The following is a 19363-nucleotide window of genomic DNA, read 5'->3' on the forward strand; positions in this document are numbered from 1 at the left end:
ACTGCTCAGCCGGTTTTCATGGTATTCAGGGGCCCTATAACGTAAAGCTATTCCAATATGTTTCTATTCCAAATTCCTGACGTCAAATTTGCGTTACCACCGACGCAAGCACCGGGCAGTCACCCGCAGGGTTGTCTGAACAGACCAATGAAACGCTCTCCTCGTTCATAGGAGGTCACTTTTGCTTGCTTGAAAAACGAATAACATTGCCTACACTGAGCGGCTTGCTGTATCTAATTGGCTGATAAGAGGCGAGGAGACGGCTCAAGTGGAGAGGGATTCACTGGGGCAGAGCCAGTGCACTGAAAATCGATAACCCGATGAAGAGGGTGGTGCTGGCGTCTGCGATTGGTCTGCTTTTCCTTACTTAGTTTGCGGTGGTTGGTCGAAAATCGCGGCGGCATGCAACGGAAGCTTAAGAATGACGCTAAAACTGACCCTCAGCAAAGATGAGTTGGCAGAATGATGTAGTAAACGTGCCGAAAGTACTTGAAGATGTTACACGGTCACGCAAGAAGTTTTATTATACGCAAATACACCCATGCTCTCCGGCAGGTGCGTAGAGCCAGCGTCTCAGCGATCGGCCATCTTTTATTCCTTTCGGAACGGGGCAGCCTGCGACTATTCCGAAACAAATTCAGTTTTGTTCGGCATATTAATGCATCTTTATCGCATACACGTCACATTGACGGGTGAGTTTGTGCGGTTTTGTGACGTCGCGTTACAGGCAGGTGAAGTGGGTGCAGCCCGAAAACTTTTTACCAATAGCCGAGCGCTAATGGCGAAAAGTGGTCGAATCAGAAAGACCTGTTTGTCTTTTCTCTGTCAAATCATGCATACTCAGTGGTTACACATCATATCAGATGGGAAGGTATTGCGGTTTTTGACCAAGCGCGGAGGGCTGATAGCAGAATTCGAGTAGAAAAGTTTGGAATAGCGCCCCAGGGAATTATAGCGCCCCAGGTATCGCCAATCAAGCAGTTTCTGATTTAATATGTGAAATGTTAGGCGACATAACAAATTCTATCTTCCGGAATATTTTCGGATAAGATGAGATGGCAAGAATTACTGCATTGCGCAAAGGTGGCTCAGTTCATGATTTCAATAATTTCCGGCCTATATCTATGCTATCGTTCGCTTCGAAAATTCCAGTGAAGGGGATCCATTCGAGATTTGTTAATTATCTGCACATGCACCATTTGCTATCACGACATCAGTACGGGTTTTGGAAAGGCAAATCAAATGAAAGTGCGCTACGTTATATTAAGGAAAAACTGCTATCCAATATCGAAAACCATGTATATATCGGAGGCATGTTTTTAAACTTAAAGAACCCATTTGATTCTGTTAGACATAACATTCTCTGTGTGAAGCTTCCATGGTATGGAAAATGTGGTACATCGCCCAGTTTGATTCGCATCTACGTGTCTATCCAAGCGCGATTTAACACTGTTCATCACATGATGTCAGATTTACAATCTATGATATAAAGAGTGCCGCAAGGACCAATTCTTGGGCCTACACTGTTTGTTCTCTACATTAATGATGTGTTTTCTATTCCCCAGGTCCCGAAACAGTTTTTGGCACAGATAACACCAGCGTTGCATTTCCATATGCTAGATGGCTACTGTCGCAAGTTTGACAAACATATGCCAATCACCTTACATTGAATGTAAACAAGACGAAGTTTATGGTATTCCATTCAATTAATAAACCGGTTATATCCCATAACCTAACTACATTTCTATCTAAGGTGCTAGAGCGCGTAACATAACATAAAATTTTAGGAGTTAGGTTTTACGAAAATCTGTGGTAGACTCAGCATGTAGTGTTAGTCATACACGGTGTATTGAAAATGATACATATGCTAAACAGACACCGTGCCTTGTTACCCAGGCACCTCAAACGCCAGCTTGATTTTCGTTTTATTCATTCCCATTTTCATTACTGTATCGTCATTTGGGGAGTTACGTCTCAAAACTATCTAAATACTCTCTACCTCATGTAAAAAGGAGCTATTCGTTTTATTCACAACATGCGCTATCACGAATAAGTTCCAGCCCCTTTCAACGCGGACCATATTCTTAGTATTTCTGCTATTTACAGTGATCTTCTTTCGGAACTTTCTTTTCCGCAATACACAGTTGATTATCAATAATTCCTATCCACATACACTAACGCTTCCCCAAAATATAATTTAAGGTGTTTCATATTTACCATGCAAAGAGCAAGAGGTAATTAGGGAGAGCAGTTATTAAATTTTTAAATTCGGAATCTCTTAAAAACCCACCCGCAAGTCTTTAATTACAGGTTCTCCTTCATTACCAATTTTAAGCAAGCTATCGAAGGTATATTTCCTTGACTGCTTGACGTTGTATTTAAAATAATATTCATGGATTACCGGTTTCTCCTATAGCTCTATATTGATTGTAACAGTGTAATGTCTGTATATTGCACCATTGCACTTGATTTCCGGTTGTTTTTTCTGTTACTGTTACGTGTCAACGTCGACTGTAATAGGTAAAATCTACCTGTTATTTAGTGCAGTTTTGTATATACGATCTGTATGTTAATTTCAGTCTTGTATGATAATATTTTTGTGTTATGAATCCTATTATGGTGTTAGACACCTGGTCAGGTGACAATATAAAGTCCCCTTTTGCCCCACGCATCGTGACAATCACGTATTGTTAACCAAATAAATATCTGCATCAATAAAAGTGTCTTGGGTTTAGGCCACTTATACAGGGTGCATTGAAAAAAGCGTTTCTATTCCCTAAAGATATCGAAAATACCATTTCTAAACAAATTCTTTCGAATTGCTTTTGCCGCAATGGCATCCATGATATCCGACTCGACCTTGTTATTACATTTATGATTATGGTTTCGCAAATAAAACTGGTTAACTTTTTGACCAAAGGAAAAGGGTGGTTTATCAAAATACAAGATGTTGCACCGTCATCCGATAACCGCATAACTGTGTCCAAGCATGAAAATGCTGAAGCTGCAAAACACAAAGTTATTGAATTCTTTCAAATTTCACATAAGAAGGCGAAATTGAATAGACGATGAGAGCAACTTTCAGTGTTAGTAGAGGCGTAAGGGTGGTGCGAATAATTGCGCCTCAACATCAAGCGATCATCGAGCGAGTATCTTCATCAATCAGCGATGCCTCTCAATTTATGCTCATGCGATGCACAGGCATGCAGTCAAGTGACACGGGGCCGTCACCAAATTTTTTCAGAGTGGCGGTCATCGGCAGTCCGGTTTGTTTTGTCTGCGTGAAAGTAGCCAGAATTTATTAAACCTTAGTGTAGCCGCGGTAAGGTAGAAACAAATATGGTCTTCATAGATGAACTGTTTCAAGTCATGCATCCGGATCAACGATATAGATTTTGCAGATGTTTAGCTTGTGAAGAAGACGTGCCTCACGGCACAGCCGCATCGCCAACGCGCGGCTTGTTTTGGCTCGTGCTGTTGATTGCTGGCGTCCGCTTGCACAGTGCATCGGGCTGCCTCGCCGTTCCCGGTCGCTGTGCCTTCGCATTAGGCGCCGCCAATAAAACTTTTGTCAAGCGTAACTTCGTCAAGCGTCTAACAGCGACCTAGAGTAATCTTAAACGTATGTCTTTGTGGTTAAAGCACTGCAGATCAATAAGTCTAATAACACCTTTTCTATTTTAGGCAAATATGAAGGACTTTTTGGAAATGCCTTCAGTACAGCGCCTTAAGGAGTCCGCAATATTTACAAAAAGGCAATGCTATAGCTGTGCAAGCACTTTTGTTACAGTGTGTCTGTCTACTTTGGCAGAATTGATTTTCGCGTACAGTTCGAGTGAATACAAACGTAAATAAAATATTAAGTATTTTTTTATTTCGCGATGTTGTGCTACGTCTATAACAGACAATATTTCAAGACCATTGTGTTCGTAGGTAACGCGGTGTTTTTTATTACTTGTTTAGCGCTTGTGTTATGACATATAATCTTATTTTACACTCGATATGCTAATTTATGAACGCGAAAGTTGAGCTCAGGGAAAGTTCAGTTCCCAATAAAATTTTCCTGTTCTGTTCAATACGTTCTTCTATATAGGGATGTGCGCTCTTGGTTCCCTGTACCAGCATATTTTTTTTGCGTACCGGAAAATTGCTGCACGATATGCGTTTTTGTAATTACTACCACCCTATTTTCCATGTCTATATCCGATATCCTTGCTTCGAAGGTTCATTGGGATGCTCTGATATGGTTGTTAGTATATTCCTTTTGTAAGTAAAACTATGCTGTGGTCGCATCAATGTGCACACAAATTCCGCAGGCATGCAATTCCAGATTCTCATGCATATACGAATCATTAGGACGAAAAACACATTAAGCTGCAAACGCCCTGACTTCTTGTGAATATTTTCACGTTTTACAAAAACAGCCCATTTTTAGTCGATACAAGCGCTGAGTCCCAGTCTGCTACCGTCAATCGAGCACACGAAAAATATTACAGCCGAACTAATCATACAACCACTTTCAACGGTAAAGCAGTTAGCATATGGAGCTACGTCGCAATACACCACATTCTTCAAGCCAAGTTAATTTAAAATATCTATATGTCATTCTGAGACTTCCATTCTTTTGGCTACATGCGGCATACCCCGGCATCGTCTCATTTTGCTTTGCTTCAGCTGGGTTTCCAAGGTCGCCTGTACGACTGTATAACGCCGACTTCGCGACGAGATTGGAATGACGTAAAAATGACACTGGCCAAAAAAGTCGGTATGACGGCGATGGCATGACGACAATAAAAGGAGAATTCCTAAATGATGGTGATCGTATAAAGGAGTCAGCGCGACAACGATGACAAGAGGACATTTGATGACGACGAGCATCTGAAGACGATGGCATGACGACGGTGATATCACAACAAACAAATGACGAAGCTGTGATGACATGCCCGCGACGGCATCATGACGACGATATGACAAAGGCCGCATAATCAGGATTCAACGGCGACACATGATTACGATTGAATGACTTCAATAGAACCACATAGGCAGTATGACTACAACGGCATTGACGACATTGTGATTACTTTTCTCGAGTGTTGACGATGGTAAAGCGACAGTGTCCAGATGACAGCACGACGAGAGTTGAAGGTAGAAGTTGCAATGACAATGATGAAACGACCGCGGTACAACAACAAATACGCGATGACGGCTTTATGTCAGCGCTCGCATGATGACGGTGGGACAATGGGATGACGACAATGGTGTGGCGACTGTATCGAAGCATGTATGACAACGATGGACGATGGTTTGACGACGACGGCGAGTGACGTAAGTCAGATAACCAAACTGAAGTGACGACGATGCAACGGCCACGCCAGCATCACGACCACGATCACGGAGCTATTGTCCCACGATATTAGACAATTTTGACTAATGGACATATCCAGCTTTTCTGGACACGTACCAACTAGCGCCCCAAGCGGGCCCGGCACGAAGCTAGCGCGTTTTCAATGGAACGAGCGGGTTTTTTGCGAATAACAAAAGCTGCAGGCCGATTATTGAAAAACGCAGGTGACAAACGTATTCTGGAAGACAGTCCACACGAGCCAAATGCAGTGATCACTCTATGGCACGTAAAAATTTTGTTCCCACAGCAGTTAAAGTTTTAGCAATGGAAGCCTATGGAAACGACGAAAATTTGTGCTCGAATTTTGAGGCAAGAACGATGACTGTAATAAAACTATCCCGTCTATCGTAATACGCAGTGGAGCGTATGTAGTCCGGAGACTCAGCTTTCGATTGATGCCTCTCTCGACGCTCCACATATGGCGTAAGACTGTTCCCGAAAGCGATTTTTGTAACACTGTCGTGAAAATTGCCATGGTATCTATAAAAACATAAGCGTACCCCCTTGGCGAAGCCTCGGTATCCGTGGCCGAGTGGTAGAATAGCGAGCACCTCCGTCCCGCATCACGGCGGCCGTGGTTCGATTCCCCCTTCACAGTCAGTCAGTCAGTCAAGAACTTTATTGAGGTCCTGAGGGGTCTAAACCGTTGGAGATCGCACGCGGCGAGCTCCTTGGGCCGAAACCGTAGGCGACGCCCAAGTCGGGAAGGGAACGTGGTGACCCCCTTCACAGCGTTTTTTTTTTTTTTTAAGCAGCATAGGACCTAGTTCTCTAGTCTCTCACTAGATGGCAGAATCACAAAACCCAAGATTTGCTTTCGGTTTTGGTTTTTCAGCAGCGCATTTTTTGAAAGCCGCATAGGGCTTATAGTCTCCTACCAAATGGCATAAACACAAAACTCAAGAATTGCTTTCGGTTCCGGTTTTCCAGTGGTGCTTTGAAATATTATGTTTTCTAGTCATCGCTTTTATGAAGGTTTTATTCATTGGACAACATAACTAGAAGCTTGCGCATGGCTTTGTGTTATGAAAAAAAAAAGACTTTCATGCTTGGTAGCGTGGAACCTGCAAGAACAACATGGCTATTCTTATTGCGTTCTTCTGGAAGGTCCGTTTTCTTCGACTTTCGGCTGTCCTTAATGGCACACACTCCGAGCGAATGACGTCCAGCTGTGCCACAATGTTACCCGGTGGCCAGTGCCATTCCTATGCAACATTCGTGTGGAACAAAAGGTCTGCTAGGCTGAGTCGCTGCCCGAACGTTAATTATTTCTAAATATTCATCCAAATAAGGAACGCACCAACTAGGAGATGTGCAGCGTCTGGATTAGTAGCTACTGTTAATGTGTTCCCTACAGCCAAGTGGTATCAATCCGTAGGTGAGGCAGTAAAAAAACATTTGAATAAATGTCCTTCGTTCGGTGCATTTGCTTTTAATGCCCAGCATTCTTTGTCGAGTACCCCTGCAATTTGGTAGCAAAATCGTGCAATATCGTACCTGTAACGCCAAAAGCTTGACGCATTTCCCATATAAATATATAGGTCTTCATAAAAAGGGTTGGGGTGACCAACTTGAAATTGGAAGTGGCATCAGCATAAATTTGGGCCAAGGTGAATTTAGCAGTGATATGGGAGTGGCCCTACCTAAATTTGGGGTGAAATGGTAGTGAGCCAAGCTGAATTTGAGGCTGCTATGGGGGTGGCCCAACCTAAATTTGAGGTAATATAGGGGTGGGTAAGCCTAAGTTTGGGGGAATATGGGGGTGGGCCAGCCTGGATTTGGGGATGATATGGGGGTGGGAGAACCTAAATTTGGGGGTGATATGGGGGGTGGGCCACCCTAACCATGGGCGTGATATGGGGCTGGGCCAAGCTGAATCGAGGGGGGGAGGTAGGGGGGCTAACCTAAATTTGGGAGTGATTTGCGGTGGGCCATCCCAAATTTGAGGTGATAGATGGGTGGGCCAGGCTAAGTTTGGGGCTGATATGGGGGTGGGCCAACCTGGATTTGAGGATGATATGGGGGTGGGCCAACCTAAATTTAAATGGTAACATGGGGACGCGCTAACCTAACCATGGGGGTGATGTTTGGCTGGGCCAAGCTGAATTGGGGGGGGGGGGGGGGCAGGTGATGGGTGGACTAACCTTTGGGGTATGATTTGCGGTGGGCCATCCTAAATTTGAGGTGATCGAGGGGTGGGCCAGCATTAGTTTGGGGCTGATATAGGGGTGGGTCAACCTCGATTTGCAGGTGGTATTGCAGTGGGCCAATATACACTTGGTGGTGTTGTGGAGGCGGGCCAATCTGTATTTGGGGGTGATATGGAGTTGGTCCTACCTAAATGTGGGGGCAATCTCGGGGTCGGTCAATCTGAACTTGGGGGCGATATGGGGGTGGGCCAACCTAAATTTTGGGGTGCGTCGACTGGAATTTTGGGGGACGATTTATGGAAATTCGTGGGTGGACCAACTTGAAAATTAGGGGTGGCCCAATTGAAATTGGGGATGGGCCAACTCCAAGTTTAAGGCTGGGCGAAAAAAAAATCGGGCGTGGCCGACTTAAAATTGGGGGGTGGGCCAATTTTAATTTGAGGGTGTGCCAACTTGAAATTTCGGGGTGGGCCTATCTAATGTTTGGGGGTGGGCCAATTGAAATTTGGGGGGCCTGTTTACGAATAGTTAGACAACACCAGTGGTGTTTATGCATCTTTTTCATCATCGCAAAGTATGTATATTAATAATTGTTACCTAATAGTCCTCAAGGTGAGCTACCACTCGAGCCATCCCAGCCCACTGGGCTGATAATGTCACAACCCGCCGTGGTTGCTCAGTGGCTATGGTGTTGGGCTGCTGAGCACGAGGTCGCGGGATCGAATCCCGGCCATGGCGGCCGCATTTCGATGGGGGCGAAATGCGAAAACACCCGTGTGCTTAGATTTAGGTGCACGTTAAAGAACCCCAGGTGGTCAAAATTTCCGGAGTCCTCCACTACGGCGTGCCTCATAATCGGAAAGTGGTTTTGGCACGTAAAACCCCAAATATTATTATTACTATGATAATGTCACAGAAGTAGTCTTATCGTGACAACTGCGACGTTCAATGCGGAGATCCCATGAACAAATCGCAGACTGAGCTGACCATTTTCGCACCAATGTCATTGCTAACGCTACTCGCTCGTGCTAGAGGCAACACAAGCTGACAACTATCATAATTCAACTTTCACTCGCGCGCTAGTCGACACGCTCTCAGCGCACTATTTCGCCAATCATTGGATAGGGCCTTGCTGGATGTTTTACTGTCATGTTGCGTCGTTTTTCACGAAGGCCGTCTCCCGAAAAGAGAATAGATTTTTGAGATTGACGAGGCAAGCTAGTGTATAACTCATACGAAGCAAATGTATAAACGGTTATAGTGATTTTTCAAAAATGAATATAAGTAAATAAGATTTCAGATGGTATTGTTTCGACCGGGCATGACAACGAGTTTTTCCCGCCTGTCACAGTGCTTTGACCGAAAACCTAATCATTTTGCTCAAACGTGTTGCCCAATACTACATGTGCTAAATGTAGAAAAGTGCGGTGCGTGGTCACAGCTTCAAAGCCAGTCTATTTTGTGTACGGTTGTTGATATTGTGGTAATGTGGAGTTTTCTTCTTTATAAGAGCACGAAAAGAAAAATATAACAGTTGGTAGCTAAGTGCAAAGTAAATTGGAAGATCTGAAACCAGCAATTATTTTTATATTGTGGATTGGTCTTCTCCGCCGGTAGATCGCTGTCGCATAACTTCAAAGAATTTTGTTTGTGTGCAACTGCAGCAAAAACGAAAATACTACCATTTCATTGCCAGGACCTTTATGTCCTCCACACACACAAGGACACCAGATAATTGGCAATATCAGTTTATAAACTGACATTGTTTTGCTAATTTCAGTGTAGCGTGGTGCCTGCGGACGGAGTATTTTCTTAGTATCAGTCCAGTGTTAGCAGTGAGAAGCAGTTCGGTCTACCATTCCCATGAGGGCATACTAGCCATTGTAGCGCTTTACTGTAGGACAAATTAAGTGCTAAAAACTTGGTGTGCCTTGTCCTTCCGCAGGTCGTCCATCCATTCTGTTATGGTGACGATCAACGTTGTGTCCGTCAGGCCTCCTCCTCATTTTTAGCTTCACCATCGCGAGAGTGGACAGAGAAAGGAAGCTTTCTTCAAAATCAGCCCCAGCGGGATTCCACCACTCGTAACTGCTGCAATTTGCATTCACTGACTGGGCATGCTAAGCACATCCTTAGTTTCACAATGACTAGAGTACGCAGAAAAAGTAGAGCTTTGGTCGCTATCACTGCCACGAACCCATGTCAATGCAGATATAAGTACGTGCAGGGGCTGAGTATGCTAACCTCTCCGTTACTACCTGCTTCCACCACCTTAGATTTTCCAGGCATACCCGCTTCTTGTTTTCATCGCAGACGCATGCAGGATAAACGCGGATAACTAAAAAATCTCAGTGCCCTTCCACTCTGTGAAGAAACATGACCTGCAAAGCTGTGTATGTGGGTCCCTTAATGGTGAACTGCACCTCTACCGTATGTCGGCCCCGCATTGCACTCTCTTCCGGATCGGCCCACGTATGGGGAGTGCTTAACGCCTGCTTCATCTCCGCCGCGGGTCTCCCCGGCATGGCGTTACATTCGGGATCAGCCCACATATGGAGAGCGCTGAACGCATGCTTCACCACCGCTGCGGGTCGGGCCGGTATTACGCTGCCTTCAGGATTTGGCTCTACACGCGGACGCGATAGTGGAGAACGTAGCCCTTAAGAGGAAGCTTTAGCTCTGGTGGTCCTATCTAAATAAATGTAAAAGGAGAATTCGTTTTTCTCGACAGCCACTCCATCTAATTTGACAAGGTTTGTTGCATTTAAAACAAGAACTTAAAATCTAGTGTCTGTTGGTTTCGAATTCTTGAATTAGGTCATCTTTTGTTTATTCAAAATTCTCCAAAACTGCAAATTTTAAGAAAACGAAACCATCAAGTTTACAACTCTTTTTCGGCAAAGAAAACTGATATCAAAATTATGTACATTGCATCTAACAGCACATCTAAAGCAGATAAAATTGATATATTACGCATGAATCTTAAAAAATTTAGTGATATGGAAATACAGCTTTTCTACAACCCTTGTTCACAACGTAACGACTTCACGTAAGATATAAATCGGCATATTGGAATTGTCTAACGGATGCTGTTTACAGAACCGCGATATCAGTTCCTGATCTGGAGTTAATAATTTGTAAACTTCGTGCTTGTCTACTTTTCGCACTTTCGAATTGTTGAATATCTTTTACCAAAATTCAGGCCCTAAATAGAAATTCCGCTTCCAATAGTCACTAGAATTTACCTTTCTCTCCCGAATCCAACAAATTTCATTAAAATCGGTCCAGGGGTTATCTAAGAAAAGCGTTTCGGCGTTTTACATCTATTTGAATAGGCCGAGTCGGAGTAGGGCCCGTGTTAAAGCTTCCTCTTTACGACTTCGCTGTAAAAAAAGAGTAAAAGAAAACAAAAACGCTGCATCCATCAATATCGCCGGCTCAGATTTCGTCATGATAGCACCGTCCCCATCGGCACGGCTCCGTGAGCAGCTACCAGCTGTTCACTTTCGTTATCTTCCTTCCCTCGGCGGCCGCGCATCGTCTTGATGCCAGCGGCGAGCTAAATCTGCACCATCATTCCGTCATGCACCGCTTCTGCGACCAAGCAAGCTTTCGGCGGCACACGTACACTGCCACGTTGACACCAAAACATTAAACTGCTTGCTTTCGAGAAAACAGCATGAATAAAAATGGAAGGCGACTATAAGGGCATGGGGAATATGTTCGCGGGGCCATACTATTGATGACAGCATCCCGAAAGGCTAGATGTGGTCAGGTTGACTTTACAGGTTTGGAAGGAATGACTGACGGTCTAGCTGCTTCGTTATCACATAAACAGCGCTTGAAGTTAGCGCAGTTTGTGTGTGGTTCCTCCTTTGTGTCCCGTCGTGAACTGCTGTTCTTTCTGTGGCTTTACGGATGTTCCTTTTCTGCGTCAGTTACGCCTTCCAAGAGTGTTTACTTGGAAAGTGTTTGTTTACATGGCTCTTACACAAGCATGTTTAGCCGAAAGTTTTTCGATTGGCTGCATAATCTCGAGGACGGGCTCCAAACTTCTCATTTTCTTTAGACACGTAAGAACCAATATTGAAAATTTAATTAACGTAGCTTTTGTTAATTACGCAAACAACTTCTCAACTTACTCCGCATCTAGAGATTACCAATCTGAACACTCGAATGATAAAATGATGTTAACATTGTTTGTATCATTTCAATAGTTTTGTTTCGTGCAGTTAAAAGCAGCCGGCATATTGATGGTGTTGTAGACTTCTTATAAAGTAAGTGTGAAAGCTTGGACAGGTTATCTTGACACAAATCAACTTCACGAGCTTAAGCACATGTGTCAAACCTTGCACGACTGCCTTTACAACCGACTCTCATATATTATACAAGAAGCACCTCAGCGCTACGGCACATCCCACAAGGTGTGCGAGAACATTGTGCGCGCTCCCGATTAGGTTCCTGAGCGTTGGTGGCATCAGGCTCGGTTTCCTGGCATCATATGGAATAAAAACTGCTGTCTGGAGGAAAGCATAGGGTACATTTTCAGTGCTTTGTAACATATGAATCAGCACGAATGTGTACGTTAGAACGAAAAGTACTGAAATATTAAGATGAGGCTTTCGCTGGATGTATTTTAGCTGTCTAAAGATAAGATCTAAAGAAAAAATACTGTGATTTTGTGACAAATAATGCTGACATGAAATATGAGCTCCGACACCGTAGCCGTGGTGGACTATTGGGATACTATAATCTATAACCTAACTATTGGGATACATTGAACCACGATACGCTGGTTTGATAGTTCGCGCTTGAATTTCCTGTATGTCGGCGCCGCTGTGCAGTGTTGGATAGTGTTCCTGTATACAGGAAAACTAGTGTTGGAGGCCCTTTTTAAACGACAAGCACTATTTTTCAGCGAATATTGAAAGCAACTGTGTTCCTTTTTTAGGGGGGATGCTTTTTTTTTAGCGTCTAACCACAGTTCCAGAGTTATCAGTTAGCTCAAGATGCGCCTGCATGTGTTTCTAATATCCAGTATGTTGTCACGGATTCAATAGCGAAAGAGCGTTATCTTATCAGATTGCGCGCGTGAAGTGAATACTGGCCCACATTCGCTGTCACATTTGAGGGCCCGAGATTGCGCTGCAATGTACGACCATTTCAGTCTGACGAACTGACGGCTTGATCCGTAGCTCGGAATCAGAGGAAGCACTTGGCGCGCAGCCATCGTTGTGCTTTGAGCGTTTTCTTTTCCAGCGCAAGCTCCCCTCATAATGAGTTATATTCATGACTCACTTTTTGGAAGTGTTTTGTTCTTGACATCCCTACAATGTGAGAGTATAGAGGCGCTCCATCTTCATTGAGTGAATACTTGGAAACGGACTAGGCATTTTCTTGCGTCTGCGTTTACACACTTACCGTATCAATTTATTTTTTATAACCTAATTTAGGGGGCTGTAAGGCACAGCAACCTTTTAATAACAGGACGTTTTAATAACACAGAAAATATAATTGCTTATTAGTCGGCTTTCACATCATGGTAAGGAATTTCAATAAAGATATCTTTATGATAATTAAAAGCCTATCCTCTTGACAACGTTTAATCTGAGTTCCTCTTTGCAAGCTGATACAGACTTGCAGGTGGTTCGTATCGGGGGCCCTCAACATATGTCTAACCGTCAAACAAAGAGTTATTCCGAATGTTTAATTCCAGGAAGGCGTGTTACTCTCCTGTCTTTCATTCCCGTTCGCAAACACGCATAAGACGAAAGTACTGCATGAAGAGCGTCGTTAGTCAAAACCAACGAGCTAGCGTAACTCACCTCGCTTATATCGCTGTCATTTAGGCTTATATACGAAATATATATATTTTATATCGACGCATCACGAATCCAAAAAGAGCTGTCCCTGACCAGCCCAGCTAGGTTTCTTTCATTTCGTACTTCGAGTAGCGGCTAATAGTAGCTCACGAAGCAGAGCACTGAGTGTGGATATTGCAGAGAAGTTGTTCTATATACTGTCTCGTCACGCACCGAAAATTGCCCGCCGTGCTACTGGCCATTCCTAGAAAATTGTATATGTGACGCCCAGTCATTTGCAGCACCGCAACTTTGTTTTGCGATTGGAGAGTCCAGGTGAGAGACAGGGTGGTTATGTAGATAAAGACACGCTATTTTCTGCAGTAACATAGGAAAGTATGAATGAATGCCTTCATTTATTTAGAAAAAAGAAGACCAAGCATCAGTGGAAGCACGTCTCAGCAGATTGGGAAAGAAGCGGGGGACAAAGAGGAAAAGCTGGAGGCCGGGTGACAGGCGAAGTCGCAGTTTAGGGGCGAGAGAATATAAGCAAGAGTTGGTGAAACCAGTTGAATTCTAGTGTAGATCTGTGATGTGGCGAGTAAATGATTGGAGTCACCGCCAAGCATCCGTCATTTGCGGTAGTATAAGCACCTGCCGTTCTTGGTAACAAACGTTTACTGAAAACCAATATTCGCAATTAATTATTCATCAGCCATACCTCGCCACGTATTTCTTAGTGGCAGGGTCAGTGGATTTCAACTACGCTGTCACGACAAGTTACGACTATAACGTGGCGCTTGCGGTTACGGTTGCCATACTCGTTACTCTTACTATTGCGCGAATACTATAAACATGGGTTTACTGTACAAGTTAGTGAACAGACATTTTAGAACCGCGTTTCTCACCTTACATACGCGCAACGCAAGCACCATTGCAGTATGTTACGGTGCGCGTCCCTTCAAGACAGAGACGAAAACAAAAGAACGCGTTAGAAGACAGGGTACCGACTTGGGCCTCGTGCCAAACATATCCAAGCCAACAATATTTATTTTATTTCAATACCCCAAAAGGCCCAATGCGGCCGTTACGTAGGGGGGGATTCATCAAAGAAAACTCAACAATATACAACACAGAATGTAAACGGCTGAAGACAGGAATAAACAAGTTAATAAGCCAGGTACATGTTGACAGGGGAAGAAATGGCTAGGAACAGGTACTGAAAAAAATGCACATGTAGCAAATCCCACAAAACAAAACAAAAATCGCACCTTTAGAAGTTGCAAAACATGTCATCTAACATTCCACGGAACGTTACGGCCCACATGCACACACTGAAAAAAAAAACGAAAGAAAAAACGCACATCATTCTACAGTGGAATTTTCTAAGGATGGGGGGGGGGGGGGGGGACCAAAGAGCTGTTTGAAATGATGATGTTCCAGTGATAGCCGCAATGCTAGAAGGAAGCGAATCCCACTCTTCAATAGCCAGGACCAGAGGTGAGTATTTCTATCGTTCTGTCCGAGCGAAAATGGGTTTCGTCTTCTTCATGTGATCTACACGAGCCGGTGTGTGTGGCACCGGGAGAAGATGTGAACTTGCGAATGGTGTGTTGCTGTGGTAGAGAGTATGGAAAAAAGATAAACGGCTGAGTTTACTGCGCATGACCAGAGGCGGTAGACGGAGCCATATTTTCGGTACTGTTACACTTTGATACCGAGAGTAACGGAAAGGATGAATCGAGCAGCCTTGTTTTGTATACATTCCAACATGTTAACAAGATAGGTATAATGAGGGTTTCAGATCACGGGTGCGTATTCTATCACAGGCTTGATCAGCGCGTTGAATGCGTGTAGTTTTGTATCCAGGTTGGCTTGGCTTAGTCGGCGTTTAAGAAGACCAAGTTTTTTTTTAAGTCTGTGGTAGTAATCAGTTCAATATGAGTGCTCCAGGATAAATAAGAGCTAAAATTTACACCGAGGTATTTTACCGACGCTGAAGTTTCCATGATAGTATTATTAACTGTGTGGGCATTAGGAATCATCTTAGCAGCGGAAGTAAACTTGAGATGTATAGTTGTGTCTGCGTTAATTACCATCTGCCCTACCGCACCAATGAGTTAGCTCATCAAGATCAGTCTGGAGAGCATTGATTTTAACAATCATGCCGTCGTTTCTATGCAAAGAGGTTATGTATTTAAACTTCTCGAGTGACAGTCCAATCCGCCACCTACGGGAGCGCTTGAAGCCGCCGGCGGCCATATTGTTAGAGGAAAAGGAGCACGGCTACAGTACGTGGCTGCAAGCACGCGCGACGCAACTGTGCTTGCGGTTCTGCGATGAAAAATCAAATGAGACCCCTTTAGGAAGTATATCAGTTCGGCATTGTGTGTCGCTGTTGTAAAAAAAAAGAATGTCATGGTGGTGGGTGCCTTGTGTTCTGTGTACAATATGTTGCGAGAACTGAAAAACAGTCGTTTCCTGTTTTCTTCATTCAGTAACCTGCCGCGTGAATCGGCACTGTGATTCCCTTTCGTCGATACGTGGTGCCGGGCCGTATTGACAAAACATGACCTGGAAATATTGTATCCTTATGCCATTTCTTAAAAAAATCACTATTTGTGTTAATGAGCATTTTTGCTTTAAACCTAGAAAACAATGAAAATATTCAACGGTAGGTCTCATTTTTGCCTGGCGTTTCAGTTCTAGCTGAAAAGAGTTGGTGAAAGCAAATTTACAATAAACCTAAGGCGACCCACCATCTGCACGAAGCCCCAAGCCTACATGCGCTCCAATGAGGGTAACCTGCCAAAGTTAAAGTCATGCGTCACTGGCGGCTCAAGGAATCTTTACTTTTTTTTTCGTTTCTGCATCCGTTCTTCCTGAGTCTGCGGCAAAAACGAGAAGTGGGAAGGCAGATAAACGGAAATTGGTGAAGGCAGGTGGTAGCGTAATGGTTAGAGTGCCCATCTCCCAAATGCAAGATGCTGCATTTGGGAGATGGGCTCGAATCCCGGTGGTTTGTTTGGGAAGACAGCTTTCTGTGCACTCTGGTGACTGCGACGCTCAGAAGTAGGCGGCAGCCTGACGACAACGGTCGCCGTCAACGTAGCAGAATAAGCGGGCGTGCAAGGTCCCACTTAAAGCCGAAAGTACATTCAGAGGAGATACGCTATACTATTGTCGGCAAAAAAAAGTGATGAGTAACGAGCGGTGTTGTTGAGCGAAGCTGCAGACCGATAATGTCACCATAGACATGACCCCGCTCCAATCCCGGTGCTCAGCGGAAATATACGTCGACAGCATGTCAACTAGCGTGTTATAGATACTTCATTAAGGTCGTTGAGTGTTTGTGTTGTGTCTAGCAGGAGCGAGTAGTGTAAGAGATGACACTGGAGAGAAGGCGGTGAGCGAAGTCCGCGAAAAGTAATTGAGGATAGCCATAGTGAATGCCGACGCCGTGTTGAAGAAAGCCTACGACTTCAGTTGCTCAGCCGACAGAAAGGCTTGAGTGGTAGCATACCGCTGGGCGTATTTGGTAACCACAGCGATAGGCACACACTTTGCGGAAGTAAACAGGGGAAAGGGACGTAGTGAGTTGGCCGCCCTTTTCAAGCTCTGCTTGAAAATTGCATGTGGCGAAGTATGACGCACCAAATAGTATATGCCAATCCAAATGAATCAGCGCGGTCATACTTGCGCGATATGCCATGGTGGCCTGCCACCAGGACATCATGAAGTTGCAGCGATTACAGTTTTCATTGGATACTTGAGAATAAAAACGAGTGCATCAGAGACGTCCGAGGGATGTTTCTACGGTATAAGAATACATCGCTCTCGCCCCCCCCCCCCCCTCCAAATAACTAAATCACGAATATAAGCTTACGAATAGGGGCATCAAAAGATCGAGCACTAGGCCGCTTGTTGATCTTGTTCAGGATGACGTCAGCGTTTCATTCAGCGCTTATTTCTGAGAAAATGAGTTGGAGTTACGTTTATCTGCATCACTATGGTGGGCGTAATCAGGCAAACATTGACAGCATTTCATTAGAGGGTGCCTGACTACTCTGTGGAGATTACGTTTAACAATGACAACAAACACAGAAAGCTTTGCTTACATCGATTCGCACATACGTGGGATCCGCATAATTTTGTGACTATCAATTTAGTTGCTTCAGAATGGCGCTCATTAGCGCAACATTTCCATCCACAGTGAGCATAAGCGGCTGTCGTATCCACAGTAGAATTGATTTAAATGGCTTTACTCTCATGGACATATCGTCGCCAACTTCCGTGGGAATGGATTCTTCAAAATGGAATACAGGTGACAGGGAAATCAGGAGGTTGATGAACGGCAAGAAGGCGGAAGCTTGCGCATGACCTCAGGGATATAAAATGACTTTTTGAGCAGCTTGGTCAGGGGGCCATGCAATGGTTTCCACGTCTATTAAAAATCATCCAAAATATTAACAGTGGCCGACAAAAATGCGGGCATATTGGGAAAGGTGAAGCCGCTGGAAATTTCACGACAGCCTTAGCCTAAATATAAAAGATGACTTAAAAATAGGAAACCATAACGTTGACAGGGTGGCCAAATTCTGGCACAAATAAATCGGCTGTTGAAGCAGTTCAGCTGAAACGCAATGGTGCGAAATAAGGCGGGAATGTCGGCAAGTGTTGAACAAAGGTCAAGTAGGTCCTGTGGCCGACGCCACCGCTCAGCAGCTGTCAAATGACTGCACGTATTAGCGAGATGCCTGGTCGTCAGTAATTACAGTATGATTCGGGTCTGAAATATTAGTCGCGGACTCCATCACATTGAATACAGTGCATTCTACGGTGTCATTCTTGGACAGATGGTACCCATTCTCCAGCAATGACGATGGGAACAAATTGTCTCACGGGCCGGCTATCACCTTCCTCCTACTGCCAACATTCCCTTCCCACCGTAGTTGCTTAGCTTGTATTCGATTCGGCTGCTAATCACGAGGTCTCGGGATCGAATTCCAACCACGGCAGCCGTACTTCAATGGGTGTGAAATGCGAAAACCCGCCTACTTAGGGTTAGGCGCGCGTTAAAAATCCCAAGTGGTCTAAATTATTCCCGAATCCTCCACTACGGCGTGCCTCATAATGAAATCGTGGTTTTGGAAAGTAAAACCTCATAATGCGTTATGTAACATTCGTTAAGGATGTCCTGGGCAGTCGCACAACTCTTGAATACAATTAAGTGTCAGGAGTTGCGCGTGAGGTCCTTGAATATGTCATCATCATCATCATCATCATCATCAGCCTGGTTACGCCCACTGCAGGGCAAAGACCTCTCCCATACTTCTCCAACAACCCCGGTAACCTACTAATTGTGGCCATGTCGTCCCTGCAAACTTCTTAATCTCATCCGCCCACCTAACTTTCTGCCGCCCCCTGCTACACTTCCCTTCCCTTGGAATCCAGTCTGTGTATAATAGCTGTGTCTTAGCAGTACTCACCTACGGGGCAGAAACTTGGAGGTTTACGAAAAAGATTCTACTTAAATTGTGGACGAGGCAACGAGCTACTGAAAGAAGTGTAATGAAGAAGAAGAGCACAGGAACAAGGCCAGCCAGATCGTCTCTTCCATGGCTGCAGTGCAACCAGTGGGCCAGCCGGATCGCCAGTGCTTGGCACGAGTGTGAGCCGTTCGAGCTACCAGCTGTTCATGCTCTGCGTCACCTGCCTGTTCAGTGCACCCATTACAATTGGTGGAGGTGCGGGGTACTCAAGAACATCTACACCCTCGAACTCAGGTCTCGGACTCTGCCTCCCGTCATGCCTGACTCTCCCCGGCCGACGCCGCCGCCACTCCCCGTTGCCTGCTCTGGCGCTTTCCCGCAACGCCATCCAGCGGTTTTCAACGGTACGGACGAACAGGACGTCAATGACTGGTTGGCTACGTACGAACGGGTGAGCTTGCACAATCGATGGGATGATACCGCCAAGTTAAATGCCGTCATATTCTACCTAGCGGG

This window comes from Dermacentor albipictus, chromosome 3 (genome assembly GCF_038994185.2).
Source record: "Dermacentor albipictus isolate Rhodes 1998 colony chromosome 3, USDA_Dalb.pri_finalv2, whole genome shotgun sequence".
Taxonomy (NCBI): domain Eukaryota; kingdom Metazoa; phylum Arthropoda; class Arachnida; order Ixodida; family Ixodidae; genus Dermacentor; species Dermacentor albipictus.